The following is a 17,349-nucleotide window of genomic DNA, read 5'->3' as shown; positions in this document are numbered from 1 at the left end:
CTCGCTCTGACAGGGCTCAATCATCTTATGGTCCAACAGGTAGCCAAGCTTCTTCTGGATGAGAGGAACTTTCACTGGGTTCACACGGTTAGGAGGCAGTTTAATTGGCTTTGCGTCTCCAACATCGACATCATGCATCAACACAGTGGTTCTTCCTGGAGTGGCACGGAACACTTGCAGGTACTCCTGCAGTAATGCCGAAAACTCCTGCCCCTCCTCGGGAGGCAGGTGAGAAAGCTTAGTCTGGAGATCATTCAAGATATCAGGATTCTTCCCCAAACTATCACTCAGGCTCATATTGCATGGGAGAGCTTCACTTGCAGACTCGGGTGGAACAGCTACAGTGCAGACTAGATTATTTTCGTCCCGCCTGTGATATAACTTTAGCATGTTGATGTGACATAGTTGCTTGTTCTTTCTACGATCTGGTGTGGCGATGACATAGTTGACATCACTGAGTTTCTTCTCCACGAAATAAGGACCACTAAACTTGGCTTGAAGAGGTTGCCCATGCACTGGTAGCAGAATCAAAACCTGATCTCCTGGCTGAAAGTGGCGTAACCTGGACTTCTTATCATACCAAGTCTTCATCTTCTCCTGAGCAGCTCCTAAATTCTCTCTCGCCAGCTGTAAAGCAGTGGACAGCCGTTCTTTGAACTTCATCACATACTCCAGCAGGTTGACGTCATCTTCCTCTGACAGCCAGCATTCCTTGAGTAGCTTAAGGGGTCCTCTTACTTCATGGCCAAACAATAGTTCAAAAGGTGAGAGGCCCAGTGATTCATTTGGAGATTCTCTTGCGGCAAATACAACAAATGGAAGACCTTTATCCCAGTCTTTCTGATGTTCCAAACAGTATTTCTTGAGCATCGATTTGAGTGTTTGATGATATCTCTCCAACGCTCCTTGGGTCTGGGGACGGTAAGCTGAAGACGTGATCTGGGTGATGCCCAACTCTTTCAGAGACTGCTTGAAAACATTTGACATAAAATTACTTCCCCGGTCGGACTGTACCTCCTTGGGCAGACCAAACTTTGTGAAGAACCCTAGCATTTCCTTAACCACGTTCTTTGCTGAGATATTTCTAAGTGGAATGGCTTCAGGATAACGAGTAGCCATATCAATCAGGGTCAACACATAAGAAAATCCTGAAGAAGTCTTAGGAAGAGGGCCCACAATATCCACCAACACACGGGTGAAAGGCGCCTCAAAAGGAGGAATGGGAACTAGAGGTGCAACCTTTTCGGTCTGATTACACTTCCCCACAACTTGACAGGTGTGACAAGACTTACAATACCAGGAAACATCCCTGAAGATACCTGGCCACTAGAAGTGTTTCAAAATGCGTGCCACAGTCTTCCTTACTCCAAGGTGTCCTGCCAAACTGGAATCATGAGCCACTCTAATGATATCCTGCCTACAAACACGAGGGATGACAACTTGATGTACAACCTCCCATTCACAGTCGGCTGATGCTGCTGGGGGTCTCTACTTCCTCATAAGTACTCCTGACTTTATATAATAACAAGTAGAAGCACCAGCTGACTCTTCCTCACTGCAAGCAGAGTTAGCTAGACCTTTCAACTCAGGGTCAGCAACCTGCAACTCAACCAACTCTTGACGAGACAAATTATCAACACTACGGGGTACTGCCTCATCTGGTGAGTGGTCCAAATTAGCAAGAAAAGTGTCAGTTAGGATAACATCATCATCATTATCCTCTAAATCACCAGTAACTTTAGACTTAGCCCTAGTGACAGCACATGCAGGGAACACATCAGGGACATCACAGTCCTGGGTCGCAGCCACTGGCTCACTAGACAACTGAGGAGCTGGACACACTTGACTTCCACCAATATCATTTCCCAGTAAGAAAGTTACACCTGACATTGGGAGTGTCTCAACCAACCCAACCATAACGGAACCATTAACAAAACCAGACTCTAAATTCACTCTGCACAGAGGGACAGAGAAGTAATTATTCCCAACACCTTGTAAGATTACAGTTTCATCAGAGGAATTAACATTAGAGCCTAGAACACTGGTCAGCATAAGGGATTGGCAAGCACCTGTATCACGATATATTTTAACTGATTTCCTGTCATTACTGTCCAGAGGACTAACAAAACCATCAGACAGGAAATTAGCACATGAACTCTTGAGAGTGTCACCCACGTTACTGCTCAAAAGAGGAGCTCCATCATGAGAATTTAAGTTACCCCTCAAAGCAGGTTCAGTTAACTCAGTTAAAGAATTCTGGGAACTCTCAAGAGTGGACACTAGACCAATTGACTGAATATTTAAAGACTCCTTTTTGTTCACATCATGCTGTCTTCTGAAACATTTCTCTGTAGTATGACCAAGCTTAGTACAATAAGTACATTTACTTTTCTGAAATCTAGAGGTGGAGCTGGTATTTACTTCCTGAGAAACATCATCTTTATTCTCTTTCCTGTTACCTGTACTCTTAGTAGAGGCAACGTACTTACTCTCAGCTTTCCCTTTTTCTTTAGAATATCTCTTGTGAGTGAGAACATATTCATCAGCTAAAACTGCAGCATCGGACAAATTATCTATTCTTTTCTCATCAAGATATAGGCTTACATCTTTATAAATACACCTCTTGAAGTCCTCCAGCAAAATCATCTGCTTAAATTTACCAAAATCAGAATCCACATTCTTAGAATTTAACCACTGGTCTAACAGATCTTCTTTGATTTTTGCATAATCAACATGGGATTGCTTATCTTGCTTGTAAGTTGTCCTAAATTTTACTCTATAGGCTTCAGGAACAAGCTCATAGGCCTTAAGAATCAAGCTCTTAACTACATCATAATTATCAGATTGATCCTGAGGCAAAGATGCATAAGTTACTTGAGCTTTACCAGTGAGAACAGTTTGAAGGAGTACTGGCCAATACTTTTTGAGCCAATTAAAACATGTAGCTACCCTCTCAAACAACTGAAAATACTTTGTCAAATCAGATTCATTAAAAGGAGGGACAAGTTTAACATTTTTAACCACATCAAAATCATCAAAGCTAGATGATCCAGTTCCACCTTGTTTCATGCGATACTCATGGTCTGCCTGAATTCTGGCAAGTTGAACTTGTGCTTCAGCCTCCTTAGCACGAGTCTCCGCCTCCTTAGCCTGAGCCTCCTGCAGGGCTAGCTGTAACTTAGCTAATTCAATCTGTGTTTGCTCATTTGGAGGAGTTACATTAAACAAGCTTTCATTAATCATGTCAACAATTTGATCTTTAGAATGATGAGAGCGAACAGCAATTCCCAATTGTTGAGCAACAAGCTTAAGTTCATTCTTTGTTCTGTTTTCTACATCCAACACTGTTTGCACATTTGACAAAAAATCTTTGGCTTCATCAAGTGTAGTAATAGTAGACATCATGAATAAGTAACAGTCACAAAATATCAAGCAATATCCTTATGTTAATATCCTGAATATCCTGATATGAGGTCGCCAAATTTATGTTACGGAACAGAGAAAGATAATGTACACTTTAAGTGAGAATACTAAAAAATCACTACTGTCCCGTAAAGTTCCAGGTTCAAACAAAAAAAGTTAGGTAAAATTACAAGTTAAAGTTTAATGCACAAACTAACAACAAAACATTCAGGACTCATAAGGATAATGTAATGGCAAAAAACAGGTTAAATATATGGTTAACTGCAATAGCCTCTATTAACACGAAATTAGCAAGAGTAAATTTACCTAAGTCAGCCCTGATAAAATGAAAATACACTGGGTAATGCTCAGTTAATGCAAGATAAATTATTACAGATACAAAATAATATTAATGATGACTGACGTAAAGAACCTTTACATAAATTACAAAAACCTCATTAGGCCTACAAATTAACAACTTATGCTATACAGTACAAGAACAAAATGCAATAACACTTATACTCAAATTACACACAGCTGCTAGATGGTTGGAGACTTCCTGAGCACTCACAATAATAACTGTACAGGGGAGGACAGAGATGTGAACAAAATGAGGAGTAGATCTAAGTGGCAATAATGCAGAGACTGAGCTCATTATATAGGGGCCAGCAGAGCTTGATACAACTTGTATGAAGGACGCGCAAATGAAGCCATGGGGACAAAGAGCTGACAATCCTATTCTGAACAACAGAAAGGACGACTTACTCTACTATAACGGTAGAAGGGGGTGACTGAGGCAGAACACGCTCGTGATCAAACATGCAGCATACTGTGCGTTAAAATTACACAAAGGATGATGAAATCATAGGCTATAACAATATATACATATATATATATATATATATATATATATATATATATATATATATATATATATATATATACAGTATACTGTATATGAACACAAGGGGTGCTGTGGTTGAACCAGTGTCGCCTACTATAAAAGTATGCTTTCACCCAGTCGGCTTGCGCGGGCCGATTACACTTGGTTCACAGACTACACATACATCCAAAGCCACTCCAACACTACAATTACACTTACAAACACTTCTCACCCTACATACAATCTCTACCAGACAGCCTAAGCCACTTGGTAGAGATACATTGGCTGTATCGTCCCGACGTCGGTCGGGATAGGCCGGTCCTGCAGTGGATACTCAAACGGCTGATGATGATGATATTATATATATATATATATATATATATATATAATAATAATTTGGTTTTACGCCAGGTATCCCCGAAGGGCTAAGGCGTTGCCCCTGGGTAGAGGACTTTGGACTGGAGCGTGTAGCATTTTATGACCCGATGCCCCTCCTGATGTCTACCAATGACCCTTGGGTGGATTCGATCCTCCGACCATTGGGTCAGAGCGGAGCGCTCTAACCATCTGAGCCACGGCTGATATATATATATATATATATATATATATAAAATGTGTGTGTGTGTGTGTGTGTGTGTGTGTGTGTGTGTAGGAATGGGTGGGAGGAAGAGGCTACCTTCATTATTCCTCTAACGCTTCGGACTACACAGAGTTCACCCTCAGAGTGACTGTACACAAGTAAGGAAATCAGAGGTATTTATACACAGGACGTCCCTAGGACCTTTGTCGTGTCTAATGCTGACTGGCTGTCCTCCTCTGTTGTGTTGACCTAACCTGATAATCCTACCGTGACCTAACCCGGCTCCTTCCTATACCTAATAACTCACTCTTCCCCTCCCACTTGGTAAAGACAAAGCTACACCTACCGCAGTGGCCGACCAACGCATAAAGCCATCTCTGTAATTAGTGACTTCCTCTGTACAAATACATGTGCGGCCTTTAAAGCTTTTCTGAACACCTTCATTAAACTCGTAAATTCCTGCTATTTAGGTAGATGTTGACAGTTGGCACTGGTCTATATACAGGACTAAGAAAGTTAAGGTGATATGACCAGGCACATCTGCCTTATATTCCGTTAGTCACTTCGCAAGACCCCTCCCGGTCTCACCTATACTATATATACTTTTGGGCAACCATTACAGTGTATACTATAAATAACACTGTTCTCATTAATGTTATTATCACGTTTCCTTTCTATCGGTTGGCTGAACTTTACCCCTGATGAAAGAGCTATTCTTAATCCTGATTTATTTACTTAGTCACCTTTTACGAAAACCTTGTCCGAGTTTGGGGCAAATATGTATCTTTCATTCGCAATATTCACGTTCATATTATAACTTCCGTTTCTTCTCATTATCCTTTCTGCTTTATTTTTGAGTCTTATAACCAACCTTCAGGGTAACATGACTTTTTAATTGCTTCTTTGATGTAGTTACATTACTCTTCTAAGAAAAAAATTGTCACTAAGCCAGATTTCGTTCTGTTACTGTGATTGGAGAGATAATGAACGAAATCGTCTTTTTTGGCTGGCTTTCTATAAAGCGAGAATTTTACATTCCAATCTTTTCTCCATATCTATCTATCTATCTCTTGCCAGACGCCTCAATCCCGTTTGGGGTGGCCATAAACAAATCGCCTCCAAGTTGCCCTATAGGACTACATAATAGATAGATAGATAAATAGATAGATAGAGAGACAGATAGAAGCAGGAAGTCAAATGATGAGAAGGTGTTGTGTTTGCGAGAAGCGAGCAGCGCTAAACGCTTACACGGGGGAAAGCTGACGACAGCGGCCAGTAAGGAGATGATTCATAGCTGTCAGCAGTCCTCTCGTGAGAAGGTTCTGTTGCCATGAGGAAGGTGCGGGACACACACACCCTACTACACGAGATTTTAGGAAAGAGAGTTTAGAAGGAGACAAGCGACCCTATAGAGAGGTCGAGACGGAGATTAGCTTGAGAACAGAGAGAGAGAGAGAGATAGCGAGACAGGGAGGTAGCTACCCAGGACTTATACTATTATACCTGTTTAATATTTCCAAGACAAATAAAGATAGTCCCATACTATTCTTTACCTCTCCCGTCACTACATGACATCTGGTGGGGAAACTACTACAAGATATAAAAGCCGCTCGACCACAAGTCTAAAATATACTTCTCTACAATTAACTACAAAGTCTTTACGACATTTGGTGGCAGCGGTGGGATACGAACCTCGTCTACGAATCAACATTAAATTCCTACAAAATATCAAGATTGACAACAACCAACAATATCAGCTCCTGCCCCCTCCGTCTCCCAGATCATTACGCTGATGCAGAGGTCAAGAGATCACTCGACGCCTTGCAAGTAGCTTAACGACAAACCAGCAAATCTGCGGACATCGTCTCCGAATTAAAAGCAAATTTCTACAAAAGCAACCGAGACTACAAGGTTAGCTTCAGTTCTACAAAGTCTACAGCCATCTACAATCAACTACAGCCATCTACAATCAACTACACGCACAACGAATAAATCACTAGAGAAAAGGACAGAGAAAACTTCCACATAGAATAAAGGGAACAAACAAACGAAGAGTGAGACACGATTTACAACTCATCTTACTCACTCGTCTTCACTCAAGTTACTCATCGCTACTCATTCACTCACCACAGCTACCAGTGTGGGAAGCCGACGTCACCATGTGCTGAGATGACATCACAACGCGAGTCTGCCATGCCAAGCAACGTGTGACGGACACCAGGCACTTCTCACCCACTACTCATTACTCATTATTCACATAGCTCCTACTCATATTCACTTATTTTCACAGTTAAGTTGGAAATTCGACGTTCTATGTTGAGGTTTGCCTGGGACAGCCGTTAACCACTACAAATACCAGGCCATGGAGTTTCCTGAGTAATATCGTCCATCAACACACCACTAGAATTATCAAGAGATCTTCAATCAAACCTGTATTTTCTTCCGAGATCGACTTTTGTATCGACACACCTCTACGATCTGTATCAAGTGGGTAAAATTATACTTGCTCATTTCTTCTCAGTGCTAAAATTAGCTATATTCAACTTATTTAATCATCTAGTTTGCTAGGACATAAATAAACAAGAGGCGTATTTCATAACATCATATCTTAATGACAGGAATATTTTCGCAACCACCCACGTTAATACCAGATGACACACAAATTGCCACAACATCAGACTCACAATTAAGAGACAGCCCACCCATTGTACAACCCACACCACACGTTATAGATAAGGAAACAAATACGGGAGTTTCGGATGATGAGTGGGAAACCCCTTCAGATGTTGAGAGTATCGACTTCGCAGCTGCCTTAAATACGTATGCCAATATACTTAACAGGGTTCACCGGTCCGGTCATACATATTCTACCATTCCCTCACATAACGATAAACTCGTACAAGTTGAATTAACAGGGCAATCATTAAAGATGAATCAAGAAACAAATACTGCTGATCTAAAAACCACACCTCACGTGTTTGTGTATCACGAGGATAAGACTGCCCCAAAATTCTCTGGCACAGACAAGGATCGCATTGATGTCATTTCATTAATCAGTCAGTGCGAACAAATGTTCATCAAGCGCCATATACTAGATGAACAAGAGAAAATTGCTATTTTTTCATCTTGCATAAGCCAGGAAAGATGTCCAGCAAGCAATTTATTGCGCTCCGATAAGCTACATCGTGCTAGGACATATGATGAATTTAAAACTGAATTTCTGAAGAAATTTTCTGGAGGTATGAACTTCTTGCCAGGTATAATTCCAGAATTACATAAAATTGTAGATCTTGTAAGGGAGCACACTACAAACCATGTGCTCAGTGAAATAACTGCTGATGTCTCCACAATCAAGAGAATCCTATTAGCTACTCTGGAGAATTCTAAGTGGATAACAGATGATGGAAAGATGTCCCCAGACCTCATCGTGGACATCATTGGTTATGTAGCTGCCTTGTGTAAATTACCTGATAGAACCCTTAAGATCGCCAAAACAATCGCGTACATCCCTGGAATGTGCTTACTAGACTTAATGAACGAGGTAGAGATGCAGTGCAGTAAAGCAGGTGTGGTCGACACACATGCACATTCTGGTAGAATCAGGGTACCTGAGACAGTATCAGCTGTGAAAACATCAACACCGACCCCAAACAGAGAACAAAATCGATCGCGACCTGAAATGAGGCAGCCCAAACAAGCAAAGACGCCTAGACCTCGTTCCCACACGCCTTCCTACAGGCAGTTTCATAAGTTTTCGCGCAGCCCGAGTAGGTCTCGCGCTATAAACAACACTTTTTATGGGAAATCACCTCGTAGGTCACAGTCAAGGGATAGGTCCATTCTGTGTCATTACTGTGCAAAACCAGGACACACAAGGTATGAATGCTTTATCAAGGCAAAAGAGGATAATCAAAAGACACAAGGGTTTGGTCCTTACTGTAGGCATCATAGATACCAAGGGCACTGGACTAGTGATTGCAAAACAGTAGAAAAAATTGTGTCTATGTTCAAATCGGGGGAAGACCAAGTCATGACAAAAAACGAACAAACATAAAAAAGAACAAGGTTAAACTTCACATAGGAGGCATGTTGGGAAATGAGTGTATCTTGATACCAGCTGTATGTGAGGATCAAAACGTTTCCTTATTTTTAGATACAGGCTCTCCAGTGAACTTAATAACACATGAAGAACTCAATAGAATTCTTAAAAATAAAAAGAAAGTAACTTTTCTGGATGAAGCTGATTTAGAATTAAACACAGTAGATGGTCAAGAGATTACAGTAAAAGGTATGATAAGATTAAATCTCAGTTTCACAGAAACTACAAGACCATTCTCTGCATTGTTCTATATCGTTGAAAACTTAGCAATTAAAGCTCATATGTTACTGGGCTTAAGATCCATGAGAACTGAAAACATAACTATACTCCCACAAATGAATGGAATAGACTTTGATAATGAATTTATAGAGGAAATACTTTCAGAGCCCTCACCGATTGGTAGAAGAGAGCCAAAAAGAATTAGTAATATTAAAGGCTTTAACAAACATACACAAACAGATGAGTGTATAGATCCACTTACACCAGCAACCCCATCCTCCAGAATTAGTGACTCAGATAACAGTACTGATTTATCAATTTTTCCAGCCCATCTCACTAATGATTTGGTTATACCACCTAATTCATACATGAAGGTTACCATAAAGAGCAAATTACGGAATAGTACTGTTCTTGTCTTAGAAGAATTATGTAAAGTAAAAGGATTGTCAGTAGAAAACGCATTATGTCATACGAACGACGAAGGGCTAACTCAGATATTCATTATTAATCACATGAATGGGGAAGTTCAGTTGAAGAAAGGGAACTTGCATAGTTAATATTGAAAAATGTTTAGCCCCTGTGAAGGAAATAAATATTGGTGGAGTAACAAGTGAGATAAAATCTACGGATAGAGAAAGAATAAAAGAGAATTTAATTCACTCAGGTGAATTTGACGAAGAAAATGATTTGTTAACCCTGCTGGAAACACACAGGGACACCGTAGCCTTGCCCGGAGAACGATTAGGGTGTACTAACTTGATTAATCACATGATTAATGTGCACCCAGAAACACCACCAATTTTCGTACCAGCTTATCGCATACCACACTCCCAACGTACACTTGCAAATCAGTATGTCGATGAAATGTTAAAGCTTGGAATTATTGAGCCTTCAGTTTCTCCGTGGAACGCTCCCCTTTTCTTTGTGCCCAAGAGAAATGGAGAAATGCGTGCGGTAGTAGATTACCGTAAACTAAATAATCACACCATCCCAGACAGATTTCCCATGCCATTGCTAAGTGATGTTCTACAGAATATTGGTCCTGAGAATAATATATTCTCGACCATCGATCTCCTAAACGGATACTATCAGATTCCGGTATCTCAGGAGTCACGTAAATACACTGCCTTTTCAACAAACAGAGGCCATTATCAATATACAAGAATGCCAATGGGACTGAGGACAGCCCCCGGTACGTTCCAGCGTCTTATGAATTACGTATTGTCCGGAATTTTAGGACAAGGAATATTTGTTTATCTTGACGATATTATTATCGCAACGAAGAATATTAAGGATCATCTCAGGAAATTAGACTTACTCTTACAAAAGCTTAGTGATGCTGGATTAAAAATTAAACTTTCTAAATGCAAATTTTGCTTTAAGGAAATAAATTTCTTAGGCCACAAATTAAGCTCTGATGGTATTCACACCACTGATGACAAAATACAGGCAGTGAGAGATTTTCCTGAACCCACTACGACTGACGAAGTTAGACAATTTTTAGGTCTGGCTGGGTACTATAGGTCCTTCGTACCACAGTTCTCTCATATAGCCTTCCCTCTATTCCAACTACTCAAAAAAGATGCTGTATTCCAATGGGAAGAAGAACAAAAAAGGGCATTTAACAATCTAAAAATTAAACTAACGAATGCACCTTGTTTAGCATATCCAGATTACACGAAATCATTTCTTATTTGTACAGACGCATCAGTTAAAGGATTAGGGGCTGTACTGATGCAGGAAGATAAAAGAGGAAAGAATCAACCAATTGCATTTGCCAGCAGACAAACAAGAGGTGCAGAAAAAAATTATAGCACTACAGACTTAGAGGCACTTGCAGTGATTTTTGCATTACAAAAGTTTCGAGATTTGGTATATGGTTACGAAATCCACTTATTCACCGACCATAAACCACTGGTGGGTATGTTTAAAGAAAAACTCCTTTCTGGGAGGAGAGCAAGATGGAAATGTACAGTTGAAAACTACAATGTACAAATACATTATATACAAGGTAAAATGAATATAGTAGCGGACGCATTATCTAGGAACCCGAACACAATTCAGGTTGCGGCGTTAGATCTCAAAGGAAATATCCCAAACCACGAGGATATCGCAAAGGCACAAAGACTTGACCCAGTATGGTCAAAAGTAATATACAAGTTAGAAAGTGGAGATGACATACAATTACCCAAACTGCATGTCCCACTTGAACAATTCACAATGGTCAATAATACATTATACAAAATTAACTCTAAACAACCAAAACGCCAAAGAAATACTAACCAGTTGGTAGTACCTAATGACATGATACCCCAAGTATTACGAATGATACACGACAGCCCACATGCAGGACACCCTGGAAAGGATAAGACATTCAACCAAGCCCAGCTATTATATTACTGGCCTTCATTACGAAGAGATATACACAATCATATAGACAGATGCGAATCATGTGCGAAACACAAAGGATACCCAATCACACCTGCACCGATGGGTAATTACCCAGTACCACATCAGCCATGGGACGTTGTCGCTGTTGATTTACTCAAGATGCCATTATCATACAATAATAACCTATACTTATTCGTAGCAACGGATCATTTTTCCCGTTATGTCATTTTAGCTCCAATTAAAGATAAGACAGCAGAGACAGTAGCAAAGGCAATAACAGATAATGTAATATGTCGCTTTACTACCCCAAAGGTATTAATAAGTGATAATGGAGGAGAATTTAATTCTGAGATCTTACAAGAAATATGTAAACAATACAACATTAAAAAGGTTAACGTTTTGGCCTATCACCCAGCATCGAATGGGTTGGTAGAGAGACAAAATAAAAAGGTATTAGATGTGCTACGACACATTCTCAGTGAAAATTATGCAAGCTGGGATGATTGGATTCCCAGAGTAGAGGCCTCCATTAATGGGTCTATAAATAAATCCATTGGTGACACACCACATTTCATTATATATGGCACGGATAAAAAATTACCATATGAGCTCCTAGAAGGTGACAGCATGCCTATATACAATTACGATGATTACTCTAAACTCCGTTTACGTGAATTCCAGGACATACACAAAAGAGTGCAAAAACAATTAACGATGTCCAAGGAAGAAATGACGGAGGCATTTAACAAAAAAGGCAAAAGATTCACCTATCAGCTTAGGAGACATTGTTTACGGAGTCATTCATACGAGAGACAATAAATTATCCCCTAAATTTGAGGGCCCATACAGAGTAATTAACATAAAGGCAAACAAAGTTTTAATTAAGTCACTTTCAAGTGGCGAGGAAAAACAAGTTCATATTGACCATTTAAAACGAGTTTCAAGGGAATTATCACATAATTATTCAGCCTCGGATACAACCGAACAGGTGAACGTACCTCAAGAAACCAAGCAAGAACACAACAATGATTACAAAAAGAAATTAAGGTCATATACCAAACAATCGAACATAGGTGCAACTATTCCAATGAAATCTACAGTACATCATTTACGGGAATTAAATATCGATTTAAACTCCTTCTATAAATGAAATAACAGCCAACCGTAACGCACATCATCACTATCATCAACCACAGCTTTATAGGAAATTAATAGATTTTTTTTTTTTCGGTAGGTTACGATGAAGGGACTTATGCTATGGATTCTCCTATACATAGTAAGGGTATATGCGCACCTAGACCCCAAGCATATAGTACGACAAGGATGCCTCATAGCTCCAACGGCCACGACTACAATCGTCAAGGATGTCATGAGTACTGAAATAAGTCTAGATTACTTGTATGACTTACCTACTTATATAGAAAGACTTGCGACGCCGATGCGAACTCTGGACTTCAAGATAGGGAATTATGTTTCACAATCACATATCACCAAGGAGGTGGATGAAATGGTGAAGTTAGCGAAATGGAAACTAGAACAGGCGAAGTCAACTATGCTCGTCATGATCCAAGATCTCCCATCTTATGGAACAGAGGTGCTGAGCGACAGGAACAACATCACACGTACTCGCCAAAAGCGCGGTTTGTTCGATCTGGGCGGCGCAATTCTTGGGAACATCTTTGGATTGGCTACAGAGGATGACCTTAAAGAAATAAACAAAAAATTTAATAAGATAGCTCAGGTACTAACATACCAAGATAAATTCATCACAGGACAGAACTCAGCAATGAAAACAATTGTGAAAAATCTGAAACAAGCAGAAAACGTAGCTCTCGAGAGTATAGATAAAATAAATAACTTGGAGGGTAACGTTACCCTTTTCCAGCACTTCTCCATCATCACAGAACATATTGACACGATTCTACTACAATTAGAGAACACTAGAGATCATTTCAGGGCACTTATGCAAGGAATTTCGAATGCTGGTGATGGCAAGATCACAAATGACTTACTCCCAGTTCATGAGCTACGTCAGATAGTTAGTCAAGGCATACATAAACATAAATTGAAGCCATTGTTCCGCAGTAGGGAATTTATGCAATATTACCCGTATTTGGAAGCAACACTAACACCAACATCAGTGATAGTTCATGTACCATTCATCACGGAAGACCTGTTCACAGTATACCAAATACACCCCTTCCCCTATAGAAACAACAACACTTTAGTCATCATCAACATCAACACAGACACCGAACTCATCATGGTCTCCAAGAGACGAGACACTGTCACTTTCGCAAGTGAGTCAACGATTGAGCGAAAGTGCCGCACATCCTTACATGCTGTTCATCTTTGTCCTGCGTACATTTTCACGTTTCAGCCTACTGATACGGTCCCTTGTGAAATGGCTATCATCAGCAATAACAATATTCATCATCATTGCAACTTCACTTTTGCTCCAGATAAACTTGTACACCATCAACGCATTGGACACTCGCAGTTTTTTTATTTCCCTCATAACACATCAGTTTACATAGTCTGTCCAGATATACCACCATCTCATACATCAGCCTCAGGATTATACATAGCACCAGACTACTGTGCGGTATTTACACCGTCCATGTCTACTTTTTCCACCATCAATCACTACGCCATCCTCAACCATACACACAAACATTTCCACCCACTGCCTGATATGGACTTAAACATGAGCACAAGTATTAAGCTGACTTCACCTAAGTTTGAAACTATGCAGCTGATCAATGAAACAATGAAGCCCTGGGAAGATTTGAGTTTGAGTATGTTCAACCCATATTATGTGTATAGCCAAGCACCTTCTGTCTTCATAATTATCTGCATTGTGGTTGCAGTATTGCTGTTGGCCATGCACAGAATGCATGCAAGAATTGCTAATTTGGAGTCATTGTTTAGTGGGGGGAGAGTTAACATCACAGTTAACCACCCTGAATGAAGTATATATATTTTGTATATAGTATTAATTATATATAAAAAAAAGAAAAAAAAAAATACTAATAATAATAATAACACAAAGAAGAATGACCCATATATGGCAGACCAGTACCATTATCTTTAAATGAAATATTAGTAACTCTTACAATATTCTTAATTTTAAACTATTTTTATTCTTGCATGTATGCATTTCACTATAATAACCCAAGTACATACTGTATTACAGTTAAATAATTTACTTTAATGCATTTATTCCAATATGTATTCAACTTATTTAAAATGTAATATTACTGAATAATCACTATTTACTATGCATAATATATGTATACAATATTCATACAATTATGTTACTTTACAATATTATGTATTTCACTTAATTAGCTTATAAGTTCATTATAATGTGTATGTAGTATGTATTAATATATTATAACTATTAAATGTCGATGGTACGTCATTTTCGCGCGGCCGAGCAAATATAGGACTACATAATAGATAGATAGATAAATAGATAGATAGAGAGACAGATAGAAGCAGGAAGTCAAATGATGAGAAGGTGTTGTGTTTGCGAGAAGCGAGCAGCGCTAAACGCTTACACGGGGGAAAGCTGACGACAGCGGCCAGTAAGGAGATGATTCATAGCTGTCAGCAGTCCTCTCGTGAGAAGGTTCTGTTGCCATGAGGAAGGTGCGGGACACACACACCCTACTACACGAGATTTTAGGAAAGAGAGTTTAGAAGGAGACAAGCGACCCTATAGAGAGGTCGAGACGGAGATTAGCTTGAGAACAGAGAGAGAGAGAGAGATAGCGAGACAGGGAGGTAGCTACCCAGGACTTATACTATTATACCTGTTTAATATTTCCAAGACAAATAAAGATAGTCCCATACTATTCTTTACCTCTCCCGTCACTACATGACATCTGGTGGGGAAACTACTACAAGATATAAAAGCCGCTCGACCACAAGTCTAAAATATACTTCTCTACAATTAACTACAAAGTCTTTACGACAGCCCTGTCCCCCGCCATTTCACTGCCCTGCTCCCAACTCACACCCCCCTCTCTCATATACCTTTCCACCCCATCCCTCCATCTCATCCTCGGCCTCCCCCTCCCTCTTCCCCCCTCCACCTCACTCACATACACTCTCTTCGTCAGTCTTTCACCCTCCATTCTCTCCACATGGCCAAACCACCTCTGTGTGTTCTTCATAAGGCTTGCTATCACATCCACATCCACACCACAAAGCTTCTTTATATCCTCATTCGTCAGCCTGTCTCTCCATGTGACTCCACAGGCTCCTCTTCAATAACTCATTTCCACTGCTCTCACTCTTGACTTGTGTCCTTCCAGCAATGTCCAAGCTTCACTTCCATACGTTAGAGTTGGTATCACAATACTGTCATGTAGTAACTTTTTCACTTACATGCTCACTTCCCTGTTTCTTATCACTGTTTTCAAAGAACCAGCAACCTTTCTTCCCTGCTGTACCCTTTCAAGCACTTCACCCTCCAAACCTCCATCCTTACTCATCACACTACCCAAGTACTTAAACGTACTCACATTTTCCAATTCCTCACCATCCAACCTTGCTGTACATTCACTGACTTCACCCCTCTCAAAGACCATCACTTTACACTTCCCTACATTCACCTTTAGATTCCGTTTCTTACACACTCTCTCAAACTCATCCACCAAGCCTTGCAGCTCCCCTTCGTCTTCACTCAACAACACAGTATCATCTGCAAACAACAGTACAGGGAGTTTCCAAACACTATCCTCTCTCACCAGGGCCACTCCAACATCCACTACCCTACCTTGTACCTCTTTTATTACCCCATCCATGTACAGATTGAACAACCATTTCTCCATATCATGGTATCTAAATATGGTACGTTATTTTCTTTTTGTACTGTGAACTGGATATTACTGTCTGAACAGTTCATCATTCTTAATTAAGTCCCTATATCTGTTCCACTTGGCATTGAGCTAGCACATAATAAACATACCTGAACCATGTAGATTCGCTACCCATAATTCGTTTGTAATTGTCATTCCTCAGTGTCTCCGTGTTGAGGCAGGCCATGACAACACTGACGGAGGAGTCCATGGCTAGGCCTTTGTGATGTACATAGTCTTCTCCGTCAAAAACAAACACTCATAATCCCACACACAGTGAGACAAGTTTCATGAAGTCTTCCCTCGGTACTGGCTGAGGTTTATCTTCTGTGTAATCCTCCAAACGCTCGCTCTCTCTCTCTCTCTCTCCACTGCTCACAGGGCACCTTCTACTTGCACATTGATGAATAAGGACTTTATGTAAAAAACTTACTATTACATTGTTTTGTAAATCCTTGGTTTTAAGCCGGTCTGTGTGGTCGCTGGGATTTTTCAGGTTAGCATTGCTGATGGTGTCTAGTGCACTGGACAAGGGTTTTGAAAGTTATTTTGCTCGTTTTTGGAGTACGCTTCCTATCCCAGACGTATTTAGTCTCATGAGTATGCCTTTTTTATGCATTTTGGGATGTCTCCTCATCCTTGGTGACCATTCAAACTAACTATCTGTCTGTTTGTCTGTCTATCTATATATTGATCTATCTATCTATTTCAATAAAAGAAAAGGAGAAAGAAAAATGTCAGTGGGCTGAGAGCGGGCAAGCTGGGGAGGGAGCGAGGGGACGGCTGTTGGTTGGCTGGCTAGCTGTGACATACATAGGACAATAGACGGGGGATTCACACCTGTTTGGCTTGAACAATTTTTCTTTGTTTTCTTTTCTCTTTTTTGTCACCGTGACTATGAAGTTGA

General features: G+C 40.1%; 1 protein-coding gene across 1 annotated transcript in view; it reads left to right on the top strand.

Annotated features, from left to right (window-relative positions):
• The window catches only part of LOC145401966 (calcitonin gene-related peptide type 1 receptor-like), a 127,778-nt gene that overhangs the window by 13,820 nt on the left and 96,609 nt on the right, over nt 1-17,349 (top strand). The gene's annotated exons all lie outside the window — the stretch shown is intronic.

The sequence above is a fragment of the Coenobita brevimanus genome, chromosome 57 (assembly GCF_032717465.1).
Source record: "Coenobita brevimanus isolate Jiangsu-jjx chromosome 57, ASM3271746v2, whole genome shotgun sequence".
NCBI classification, from domain to species: Eukaryota; Metazoa; Arthropoda; class Malacostraca; order Decapoda; family Coenobitidae; genus Coenobita; species Coenobita brevimanus.
This window is presented reverse-complemented; position numbering and strand designations above follow the sequence as displayed.